Below are 12399 nucleotides of genomic sequence, written 5' to 3' on the forward strand. Positions count from 1 at the left end.
CTTTTCCCTTTTCCTTTTCTCCACAATCCTTCCTGTAATCCGCGCAGTTTCTTCTTATGCGCATTTTGATGGTTTTTTCAAATAGTAGGATACAGTTCAGCATGGGGGCGGTTGGGCCCGAGCATAACAGGGGGGAGGGTAAGTGGGGGCAAGCAGGCCAGCAGGGGGGCAGTTGGGGGTGAGCAGGCTGGCAGGGGGGCAGTTGGGGGCAAGCACACTGGCACGGGGGACAGTTGGGGTGATCAGGCTATCGAGGGGGGCATTTGGGGGCAAGCAGGTCGGCAGGCAGAGTGGTTAGGGGCAATCAGGCAGGCAGGTGAGTGGTTAGAAGCCAGCAGTCCTGGATTGTGAGAGGGATGTCCGACTGCCGGTTTAGGCCCAATCTCTGTAAAACAGCAGTAGGACATCATTTGAAGGGTCCGAGATTGGAGAGGGTGCAGGCCGGGCTGAGGGACACCCCCACCCCCATGCACGAATTTCATGCACCGGGCCACTAGTATATATATAAAAGCCTAAGCAACCAATTGACCGTCAGCCATTCGACCAGTAGCTATCATGCACACTGACCACCAGGGGGCAGATGCTCCGACTGGTCGGTTACCTTGCTGGTGGGGTCTGGCTGAACGGGCCTGGGCAAGATGGGCCAGACACACCCTGGAGCCCTCCCACAGTCCCTCCCCGGCCCCATTCGTGCACTGGTGAGGTCCCTCGGCCTGGCCTGCACCCTCTCGCAATCCAGGATCTCTCTGGGGATGTCGGAGAGCCACAAGCCAGGCTGAGGGACACCACTGGTGCATGAATCCGTGCACCGGGCCTCTAGTTTTTCAAAAAATAGAGTAAAGATGTTTTATCTTCCTTATGATTTTTCTTAATAACATTTGCTTTTCTTTAGCATACTTTATTGTAAGAATACAGTATATAGTACATATAATATACAAAATATGTGTTACCAACTATTTATATGATCTCTCAGGCTTCTAGTACTTAATAGGCTATAAGTAGTTAAGTTTTTGGAGAGTCAAAAGTTATACACAGATTTTCGACTATCTGGAGTGTCTGTACACCTAAACCTGGTGTTGTTAAAGGGTCAATTATATATTACTCTTCTGTTGATTACTTATATGTATTCTTTTGTTAATACTTACAATTAATTCTAACTCAGAGAGTAAATGGACACATTGCTGAGATGAATTATTTTTTTTATTTAACACTAGAAGCCTGTTGCACGAAGATTCGCAGAATAGGCCTTCCTTCCCCTGGCTGCTGGCACCGGTTTTCCTCCAGGACCCAGGTCTTTGGTCCGGCTGCAGTAGAAAAGCCAAGCCTCGAGGGTAGGCTTCTCCACTGTGGCCGCAGCAAGGCTTGGCTTCTCCACTGCCGGCCGCAAGCAAGGCTTGGTTTCTCTGCTGCGGCTGCAGTGGAGAAGCCAAGCCTCTTCAGTCTTCAGTCTTCACTCCAGCCTGAGCCTTCAGTCTTCGCTCTGTGCCTGCGTATGCAAATTAACCACCATCTTTGTTGGATTAATTTGCATAGTCACTCTGATTGAGTGGGCGTAGTGGAGTGACACCAATTGGCATGTTTCTCTTTTATTAGTGTAGATATTATTACCATTGCCACATTTAGTTATAGACCTTAGCCTCTTTGAGCTTTAAGTAAATCTGGTCCTAGTCAGTTTGTCTCTGTGATTAGAGTGTTGACCTGTAGAATGAAGGGTTGTGGGTTTGATTCCAGTCAAGGGCAGTAACTCGATTGTAGGCTCAATCCCCACCCCGGTCACTGACCACCAGGGGGCAGATGCTCCGACTGGTAGGTTACCTTGCTGGTTGGGTCTGGCTGAACGGGACTGGGCAAGATGGGCCGGACACACCCTGGAGCCCTCCCACAGTCCCTCCCCGGCCCCATTTGTGCACTGGTGAGGTCCCTTGGCCTGGCCTGCACCCTCTCGCAATGTGTGTGGGAGGCAACCAACTGATGTTTCTCTCCCACACTGGTTTCTCTCTCTCTCTCCCCCTTCCTTGCACTCTTTCTAAATATCAATGGGAAACATATCCTTGGGTGAGGATTAACTAAAATAAATAAATAAGTAAATCTAAAAAGAGTCAAGGGAAAAACTATTTAGACAAAATTGAATATTGATGATAGTTCAGCTAATGATTAATCAAAAGGCAAATAAAATTTACATGTTTACTAGCAAAACTTTTTTATCCCTTTTCTTCAGATTATGATCTTTTCTTTTCTTTTCTTTTTTTTTGCTCTTAATTTAGCTTTTGGCTTAAATTTTATTGATTGATTTAATAGTCATTCATAACCACTTTGTGGGCAGAATCAAGAATCTCTTCTCTGATTCACCTGACTTATTTTACCTGTGCTGATGTCTTTGACAGCAATCACAGATAATCCATGTCTTGAAATACTCCCCTCTTTTGACTTTTATTGCCTTATAACTTCTCATTTTTCTTCTATGTTTGCTATTGTCTGCTATCTTTGCTGTATTTTCTTCCTTTTTTTTATTAACTTGGATCTCTCCCAAAGGACAGGTTTCCCCCCCCCCTCCTCTTTTTGCATTCCACTATTTTCACATCTCAAATACTTCTATATTTGCAGTCATCCCAAGTTGGATCTCTAACCCTGACTGCTCCCTTGGGCTTTTAGTTCCATGACTGTTTTTTTTTTCTAATATTAAGTTGTCAAACCATTAATAAAATACCCCCCAAAAAAGATCTCATTATTTTTCTCTTATAGATGTGCTCCCTATACAAAAATTCCATTTTTTAAAATTTTATATGCAAGTGATAATTTTCCCCCTTTACTTTATAGGCTTATATTTTAGAATATCTTCAAATCTACCTGATGAGCAACTCTAAAAGGCAATTAACAATAGATTTCTGTTTATTCTTTTGCTAATACTTGGTCTTTCATTCATACATTTTTCACTCTGCTACATTGCTAATCCAGTTTTTCTTCAGATTGACTTGGTTTATCGTAATGTCTTACCTGATTGCTCAATATCAATTTTCTTCATTCTCCAATAACATGCTGCCAGATCATGCATAGCTTCCAAAACATCTCCTTCCTCCTATCTTTCCCCCTTTCCATTCCTTCCTCTTTCTATCAACTATTGAAATCTACATTCCTACAAAAGAATTTGAGGAGGTTTACAAAGGGAATATGAATACCTCATGTCAATAAAATTTTATAAGGTGGAGAGAAGGACAAGTAAAGCTTGTAGAAATGCAATGAAACTGAGATTGCAGTTAGAGACCAAAATCCACGCCAGTTTTGGGAAGATAATGCAAAGAGGAAAATATTTACATTAAATAATTTATCATGTCCACCTGGAACAACAAAACCACTGACCAGAAGCACTAAGAGCTGAAGGGGAGGAAAAGTTTTCCTCAACCCTCTCAGGGTCGCTGACTGGGTTTGAAAATTAAACGGAAACACAGATGAACAAAAGAAAGGATATAGATTTATTTAATATACGTTTTACATGACACAGGAGCCTTCAGGAGGAAATAAAGACACAATGAAACAGACCCGAGTTCTTCATGCTAGGTTTATGAAGATTGCACAGTCATGGAGGAATATATAAGAGGTTAAGGAACACGACGCAATTGTTGTAAACAGGGGGAAACTTAGCAAGACCTGTTCATGCAGATTCTTCTTGGTGTCCTTTTGTCTTCAGAGGCAAGGATGCTCCCTTCCTCTGGGTATAGGGAGGGGACCTTCCCTGAGGTGTTTCAGGGAAGAAGAGTGAGTAGGGAGGAGATTAGAGTGACTCTCTTGTTTCTGCTTAAAATATTCAATATGCCCTATATTTTGGGACAATGTATCCTGAGCCCCATCAGAGCTGATATACGTTTCCTCTAACAAGTCATGTAATGAGAGCCAACCTAGTATGGCAGAGTGAACTATATCACCATCAACATTTTATAACAATAATACCAAGTTTTACAGAAAAAAGTATTTAATTCTTGCCCTGTAGGATCAATAGGAAATTTTATCCCTTCCATTTAAAACCCTATCAAATTACCTAATTGTATCTGCCAAAATTTATCTTTTTACTACTTATTAAGTATGTTGAGCAATTGTCTTAAATGAATATTAGCCATCATGAATGTTGCTGTTTGTTCTTCTGTTCATCCAAATTATTCTGGTTTTTTTTTTCTGGTTTTCTTTCCCTCATTAGAATTCAACAATACATAGATTTTTGTCTCAAAAATTGACATTGCTCTTGTGCTGTTTTGTATACCTACTTGGTTCTGCTCTGGTAAGACATTCAATACAATGTAGTAGATCTTAGCAAGGTTCTCATAATATAGTAGGTGTTAAGGCTCAAGAAACCTTGAATCTTCTTGACTTCGACTTTTATTCAAAATGTCTTACCTAGCTAGTACTCTTTTCTTCCCAGGAATTGTTTTCTTATTTATATTTTTTTTAAAAAAATTACCATCAGATTTATGACTGACAATATCAAAATCAAAATTAAATGAAATAGAATCACTCTCATGCTTTTGAGAATCGTATGAACAGAGACTCCCAACCCCACAGCTCTTAGTTATGGCTTTTGCTCTTAGTTCCAACTTCAGCGATGTGGCAGACCCAGCCTCTGCAGCGCATCTAGCCAGATCATCTGCTTATGGGAAAGGCCTCATTGGGGCCTTTGACTTCCACCAGCTTGAGCGGAAGTCGCAGCCAGGTGACGGCACCCCATCCCCCTCCCCGCCAGGACGGACCCCCCCAACCCAAGGCAGAAAACGAGGTCCTGGGCTTGCTTCAGAGAAGCTAAGGCTCCAAGCTGACAGCGGATGCTGCCACGTGGCCGCCACCGAGGCTTGCAGACGCTCCGTGGGGCAGTGTGGATCAGCCTGGCCTGGCCTTGGCGGCGGGCCGCCTGCTTGCGAAGAAGCTGTCTGTGCACCAGTCCAGCGGGAAAGCCTGGCAGGCATTCTGAAGCCGTCTGGAATCCCCCCCATGAAGATGACGTCCCACGGGAGGAGGCCAAACAGCGCCCTAAAGGTGGGCCCTTCCCTGTGAACGCCTTGGTCCAAGGCGCCGTGTCTGTAATGGTCCCGCACCAGCGCCTGCACCGAGCACAGGACTGTGGCGCGGGTGGTGGGCCCCCGGCCTGCATCACAAACATGTTCATGCCCATCCCGAGCTGCGGGCACAGCCGGGCCGTGATGGTCACGGGCTTCACATCCTGCACGGAGACTTCGGGCAGCTGCTGGAGGAGGTGCCTGTACCTCCGACAGCTCGAGGACGCCCTCAGGTGCACGGCTCTCTGATACAGCGAAAGGCGATGCCCCGTCCTCACCTGGTCCGCCAGCCCTTCTGTGAGGCACTCGATAGACAGTTCGAGGCGTTTTAAGTGCTGGTGGAGGTTGAGAGCCAGCCCGCCCCACCATCGGCCTCTGCTGTCGGGACAATAGACTTTCTGGGACAAAAGGTCCTCAAGTTCCCTGACTGCTTCCTCATCCCTGTGGAGTCGCTGCAAGATTTCCACGGCCCGAGACAGGATCCTGGTACAAATCCACCGAACGGTGAAGCACCGCGGAAACAGAGGCAAATCCTCGTGGTTCCTCGGGGACGGGTGAGTCTGTAATGGTCCAGCACCAGCTCTTCCAGCTCCTTTAGCTCTTTCTGATCCCTCCTGGCACGTTGAGAGCGCTCCTTAGATTCCCCCAGCTCCCAGCAGCCATTGCCATTGCAGCAGCAATGCCACTCAGCAGGTGGGCGGAGGCTGCATACCCGCTGCGGTCATCTCGGTCCAGCAGCACCGTCAAGAGCTGGCCCTGCCCCCCGCAGGCGGCTTCCTCCTCTTCGGGAGTTGGTCAGGGAGAAGAGCAGCAGGGCCCCGGAAAACACCGCCCGGGGGTCTGTACACACTCTCAGTGATGGGCCCGCCAAGTCCTTGGCTCTTTTTAAGATCACTGTCTCCATTCCGGGCGGGTTCTGGCCCCAAATACAGACAGAGGGCTGTCTGGCCAGTTTGAGCAAGGCAGGCCTCGACCAGCGGCTGCTTCTGCCCACTGGGGTTCCCCAAGCCGAAGGTCTTTGCCAGGGTTCTTATTCCAGGAGCAGAAAGTAGTTCAAGCACTTCAGGGAGTTCTTGCAATTCGGATTCTGTCTGCAGGAAGCCGGCTTTGCTCCAGTTCTCCAACCACAGGCGTAAAGTCTGGGGCGATCTCTTCATATTCCAATTTATGCATCTTAATCCAGCTGAACTTACATTGGAAAAGTCTGACGTATAACTTCTGACCACTATCTGATAACTGATGACAATTCCCTTCTCCTGCTCATCGAAGAGCATCCTGTCGTCTTCATTCTCAAAGACGGCTCCCAGCACCACCAGGAAACTCCAAATATAGTAAGGGTGACTGAGCGGTGCTGGCATTGTTTCACCAGAACATCACAGCTAAGAACCTCGCAAGCAATTTCATTCTTTAAGCCACTGCCACCTTCTAGAGGAAATTTTTGGATGTTACTCCACTCATGCGTAGAAATTTGAGATTGTGCCTCCCAATGTGACAACTGTGTTTTCGATTCCGAAGTCACAGTCATTTGGATTTCTTCACCAATACCTGCCTCACATGCTTCAACACCTTCACCATCTACTTGTTTGATACTCTCCTGTTTTGCAAGACTGCCCTCCGGAGTAGATGGTACTTTATTCCCAGGAGCTATTTCCGGGGATAACCCAGGAGCATTGTCTGGGAAGGCAGGGGTGAGGGTGGACTCCCACAGTCCTAGGGAGACTTGGTTCACAGCTACCATTAGCCTAGTGCCTTCGACAGTATTTTGCTCCGTAAGAGAATCACAGGTCAATATGTTTTCCTTTTGGGAACTGTTCTCCAAGCCTGATCCTTGTCCGCCATCTCTGCACAGTTCTCAACCATCCTGACCACTGTGGCTGAGGCACTCGGTGAAGTATGACGGGGAAAGGCTTCGTTCTTCTCTATGGATCTTCTCGCCTTTATGTATCTTTTGGATAATTGAGATGACAGGCTTCCCAAAGAAATGACTTTGACATTTCGAGATATCAGCTCATCATCTTGGTTTTGGCACACCAGGTCATCAGTACCTCTAAAGTAGGGACTGATCTGCTTTTTTAAGCCCGTTTTAGCTGAATTGTTTTGGTCAGGGGTTAAGTTTGTTTTGGATGGTGACCACCTCTCTGGTGTTACATCTTCTAAGGCAGTATCGGTTACTTCTACAGGGGACACATTGGCATTTGTGAAGCCGCAGTGCCCGGGGCTGCTGGAGTGATGTCATCGTGGTTAGCACACATGTCATCGAGGTGCCGGTTTAAGTCATAGACTACACACCCGGCAGGCAAGTTTAGCGGGTGGCACATTGTTGGAAAACAAAACAATGGACTTCGATGCATTTTTTTTTAGTTCTGCTGCTTGACAAACTTCTATGGGGTCTTTTCCTCCAGGGCGATTTCCTTCCTGGCATCATGAGTGTTGGAAAAGCTGGGTGTCTCAGGTAATAAAACAAAGAATATCCCTGAGGAAAGAGAGCAATGGTTTGCTTTTGCTTCCCTGACTTGACATAAGAAAAAGTGGGCTTCTATTGGACTTCATATTACTCATTTAGTCAATTTCTGCTTCCTGCAAAATAAAGCAGGTGCAGATTCAAACAGCGGTAAAGTGAGCTCTGTAGCATGCATATCAGCAGCATCTCACGGCAAGAAAAATCCTGGGCTTGGGACAGGAGGCCCAGGCTCCCCGTGCAACCTCAGTGTGACCCCAGCCCTAAGTGACGGCCTTGGACTTGGCTCGAATGATGTCTCAGACCTTGCTTTAAGCCCTAGAATTATCAATTTTTAAAAAGGGACAATGTGACTACACCAGATCTTTTTTAAAGACCATTGCATCAGTAACTGTTTCCAGGAGAGAGGATGGCCCGGGTCACTCCTGCCTGCACAGGGCAGCCGCTGCCGCCACCGAACCTGGGGCACGGGGTGAGCCCAGCCCTTCCCCAGGGACTGCATCCATACAGCTGGGTGCACACCTGGATCTCTATCATCGAGCCAGGGCCTCCCGCCCTTCTGCCTGCCTGCCTCCCTCCCTCTCCCCAGTCCCAGTCACCTCACACCGCCCGCTCCCCTCCCTCCCAGCCCTGCCGCCTTATTTACATTTTTTAAAAGGGGTGGCACTGTTTAAGAAAAAATTTACAGGTTTCAGGTGCACAATTCTACAACACCTCATGTGTACAATGTATTTTGTGCTCACAACCCAAAGTCAAGTCTTTGTCCATCACCATTTATCCCCCCCCCACCCTTCTCAACTGCCCACCCCTGCAATCACCACACTGTTGTCTGTGTCAATGAGTTTGTTCCCTTACTTTTTTCTTTTCTTTTTTTGCTCAATAATCCCCCACCCCAGTCCCCTCCACCCTGACATCTGTCAGCCTGCTCTCTATTATGAGTCTGTCTCTGTTTTGCTTGTTAGTTCATTTTGTTCATTAGATTCTACATATGAGTGAAATCATATGGTAGTTGTCTTTGTCTTTGACTGGCTTATTTCACTTAGCATAATGCTCTCCAGTCCATTCCTTGCAATCTTTCTACCACAGACAAACACACACACACACACACACACACACACACACCAAACACATATATCTGTTCTATTACCTCTTATCTATGTTTTCTACTACCCAGGACATACACGTAAAGAATGCCTACTAGTCGTAGGGACATATGCTGTTTTTGTTGTTTTTTTTTCTGGTGAGGATTATGATGAAAATTAAAAGCAAAATTACTCAGTAGTTTCTATGTTACTCATAAGTTTTTGAATGATGTTGATTTCAGAAAACCAGTGTTGACTTTGTTAAGAGTCTGGCATTAAGTTAGCAATGTTTTATTCACAATCTGTTGGTGCCTCAGAGCTCCTTTTGTCTGCATTTATAACTACTGTAATCTTCTGAATGCTGGGTGAGCTTGAAAGAAGTGCACTGGCTGTAGTAACCATATTAACAGATGAGCGGAAGAACACAAATCTAGTGATCAATCAGGGCAAAAAATTTCATACATGATTTAGGAGATGTGATGAAGGGAGGGAAGGAAATTCTTTAAAAAATTAATACATGAACCAAGAATGTTGAAGGTATTTGTTTCAGAAAACAAACTTGATGACTTGCCTCCCACTCCCTTTTTAATTTGAAGACCTCAGGAACATAGAGTTGAGTTTATTGTACGCCTCCTTGCACAGAACGCTATTACCATCAGTGCCTTCAAGACTCCTCATTTGTTAAAAAGTTGTATGGGTTTGAGTCAAACTGACCACATATGCTGAGGAGCAAAGATCTCAAATACCCCCTGGACTCCTCTTTAATGAAAAATATTTTTTAGCGTTTTCCTCTTTGATTATTCCATTTTCAATCACCCTTCTCTTCCCCCTCACACACCTACCTTAGATATTTATTTCCCTTGCTTTCTTCCTCTCATACATTTATTTAAATATATGCTTTCTAGAAAAATCATTGTGTAGTAGATTATTTGGAAGGTGTGGTATTTTAATGTAGGTAACTCTATCATTTGAAAATAATAATAATTTATTATCTTTCAATTATTTTGATTACATTTTTTATTGTCCTTGAGAGGCACTCCAGGATATGGGTGGCTGGAAGTGTTGATAATGAGCTTTCTTGTGTTGCTCCTCATTTTAAAAGGATAGTGTCCACTGTATCTCCACTTATAGTGGTGTGTGTGTGTGTGTGTGTGTGTGTGTGTGTGTGAGCTTGACATGGAAAGAGACTATATTCAGTTTACTGAGATAGATGATTATACAATTTCCCCCCACCCCCCTCTATTAAAGTGGTGAAAGATATTTAAGGAATTTCTAATAATGAACTATCCATACATTCCTGGGGTAAGCTCAACTTGGTCATGTTTATTATCTTAAGTATTCATTGTTGGGTTCAGTTTGATAATAACTTTTATGGGTTGTCTCTCTCTTTTGTTTTTAAACCAATATTACCTGTTAATCACTTTTACCTGATATCACCATAACAAACAACTCTCTGTTCAGAACTTTATGTTCTAACTACCTTCCCCATCCAAGCCTCCTACTTCACCTCAGGGGTTAAATCAGCCTCTTATAAGCCCCATTTTAAGAGTCTAAAGCAGCGGTTCTCAACCTGTGGGTCGCGACCCCTTTGGCGGTCGAACAACCCTTTCACAGGGGTCGCCTAAGACCATCCTGCATATCAGATATGTACATTACAATTCATAACAGTAGCAACATTACAATTATGAAGTAGCAACGAAAATAATTTTATGGTTGGGTCACAACATGAGGAACTGTATTTAAAGGGCCAGAAGGTTGAGAACCACTGGTCTAAAGATTTATTAAAACACTAGAGGCCCGGTGCACAAAAATTTGTGCACTCGGAGGGGGAGGGGGGTCCCCCAGCCCGGCCTGTGCCCTCTCGCAATCTGGGACCCCTCCGGAGATAACGACCTGCTGGCTTAGGCCTGCTCCCGGGTGGCAGAGGGCAGGCCCAATCCCTAGGTGCAGCCCCTGGTCAGGCTCAGAGCAGGGCCGATGGGGGAGTTGGGGCGCCGCCCCCTGTCATGCACAGAGCAGGGCGGATCGGGAGGTTGCGATGCCACCCTCAGTCACACTCAGGGTAGGGCCGATTGGGGGGTTGGGGCACCGCCCCCTGTCACACACAAGGCAGGGTCTATGGGGAGGTTGCAGGGCCACCCCCTGTCACGCACAGAGCAGGGCCGATCAGGGGGTTGGGGCGCTGCCCCCTGTCACTGACAGAGCAGGGCCAATCAGGGGGTTGGGGCGCTGCCCCCTGTCACTCACAGAGCAGGGCCCATCAGGGGGGTTGGGGCTCCATACCCTGTCACACACAGAGCAGGGTTGATCAGGGGGTTGGGGAGCTCCCCCCTGTCACGCACAGAGCAGGGCCGATCAGGGGGTTGAGGAGCTCCCCCCTGTCACTCACAGAGTAGGGCCGATAGGGGAGCTGGGGCACCGCCCCCTGTCACACACAGAGCAGGGCGGATCAGGGGGTTGGGGCGCTGCACCCTGTCACACTCAGGGCAGGGCCAATGGGGAGGTTATGGCTCTACCCTGTCACACACAGAGCAAGGCCCGTGGAGGGGGGTTGGGGTGCCACCCTCTATCACCCACAGAGCAGGGCCGATCAGGGGGTTGGGGCACCGCCACTGTCACACTCAGGGCAGGGCCGATGGAGAGGTTATGGCTCTACCCTGTCACACACAGAGCAGGGCCCGTGGGGGGGGGGGGGTTGGGGCGCCACACCCTGTCACACACAGAGCAGGGCCGATCAGGGGGTTGGTGCGCCGCACCCTGTCAAACACAGAGCCGCAGAGCAATCAGGGGATTGGGGGAGCTCTCCCCCTATCACGCACAGAGCAGGGCCATGAGGGGTGTTGGGGATCCGTACCCTGTCACACACAGAGCAGGGCCGATCAGGGGGGTTTGTGCGCTGCACCCTGTCACACACAGAGCGCAGGGCGATCAGGGGATTGGGGAGCTCCCCCCTATCAGGCACAGAGCAGGGCAGATAGGGAGGTTGTGGCCCCGCCTCCTGTAACACACAGAGCCGCAGGGCGATCAGGGGGTTTGGGCGCTGGCCCCTGTCACGCTGATCCCGGTGCCTGGAGCCTCACCGCTCCGCTGATCCCGGTGCTGGGAGGCATATTACCCTTTTACTATATAGGATAGAGGCCTGGTGCACCGGTGGGGGCTGGCTGGTTTGCCTGAAGGGTGTCCTGGATCAGGGTGGGGGTCCCCACTGGGTGCCTGGCCAGTCTGGGTGAGGGGCTGAGGGCTGTTTTCCAGAAGCGAGTGACTGAAGCTTCCAACCGCTCCTTGTTTTCTTCTTTTTTTTTATTCTGGGCCAGCTTTAGCTCTGAGGCCTTGCTGCTGAAAACATCGATACAATGTTGTGGTCCCAGCTGGCTGAAGCCCGGCTGAATGAAAGCCGGTTTCTGAGGTTTTGTTTAGCTTCTTATTTGCAACATAGTACATAGTTGCTTAGAGTTGCAGCTGAGAGGCCGGCAGCGGCAGGCGGGGAAAGTTGGAGCCCGCCGTCACTGGAGCAAGCAAGCCTCCCTGCTTGCTTCAGTGCATGGCTGCCAGCCGCCATCTTGGCTGACAGTTAATTTGCATAAGGATATGCTGATTAGCCAATGGGAAGGGTAGCGGTCGTACGCGAATTACCATGTTTCTCTTTTATTAGTGTAGATACTCCATTATCATAGCTCTGGTCATATAGTCCATTATCATTAGGAGTGGAACTAAAACAGAAATCCCCAGCTGTTTCTAAATTTGTAGTCTAGGCAAGAGACCTGTGGTTAGAGTGGCCAAAAACCAGAGCAGAAACTCAACCGTATCTCAGCGACGAAGG

The 12399-nt window shown here is 47.6% G+C and overlaps 1 protein-coding gene and 1 pseudogene across 1 annotated transcript in view; one reads left to right on the plus strand and one right to left on the minus strand.

Annotated features, from left to right (window-relative positions):
• Positions 1-12399, plus strand: part of CUNH4orf22 (chromosome unknown C4orf22 homolog) — a 520196-nt gene that overhangs the window by 29865 nt on the left and 477932 nt on the right. The window lies entirely within an intron of this gene.
• LOC106696318 lies at positions 4652-7464 on the minus strand (annotated as a pseudogene).

This window comes from Myotis lucifugus, unplaced genomic scaffold (genome assembly GCF_000147115.1).
Source record: "Myotis lucifugus unplaced genomic scaffold, Myoluc2.0 scaffold_12, whole genome shotgun sequence".
NCBI classification, from domain to species: Eukaryota; Metazoa; Chordata; class Mammalia; order Chiroptera; family Vespertilionidae; genus Myotis; species Myotis lucifugus.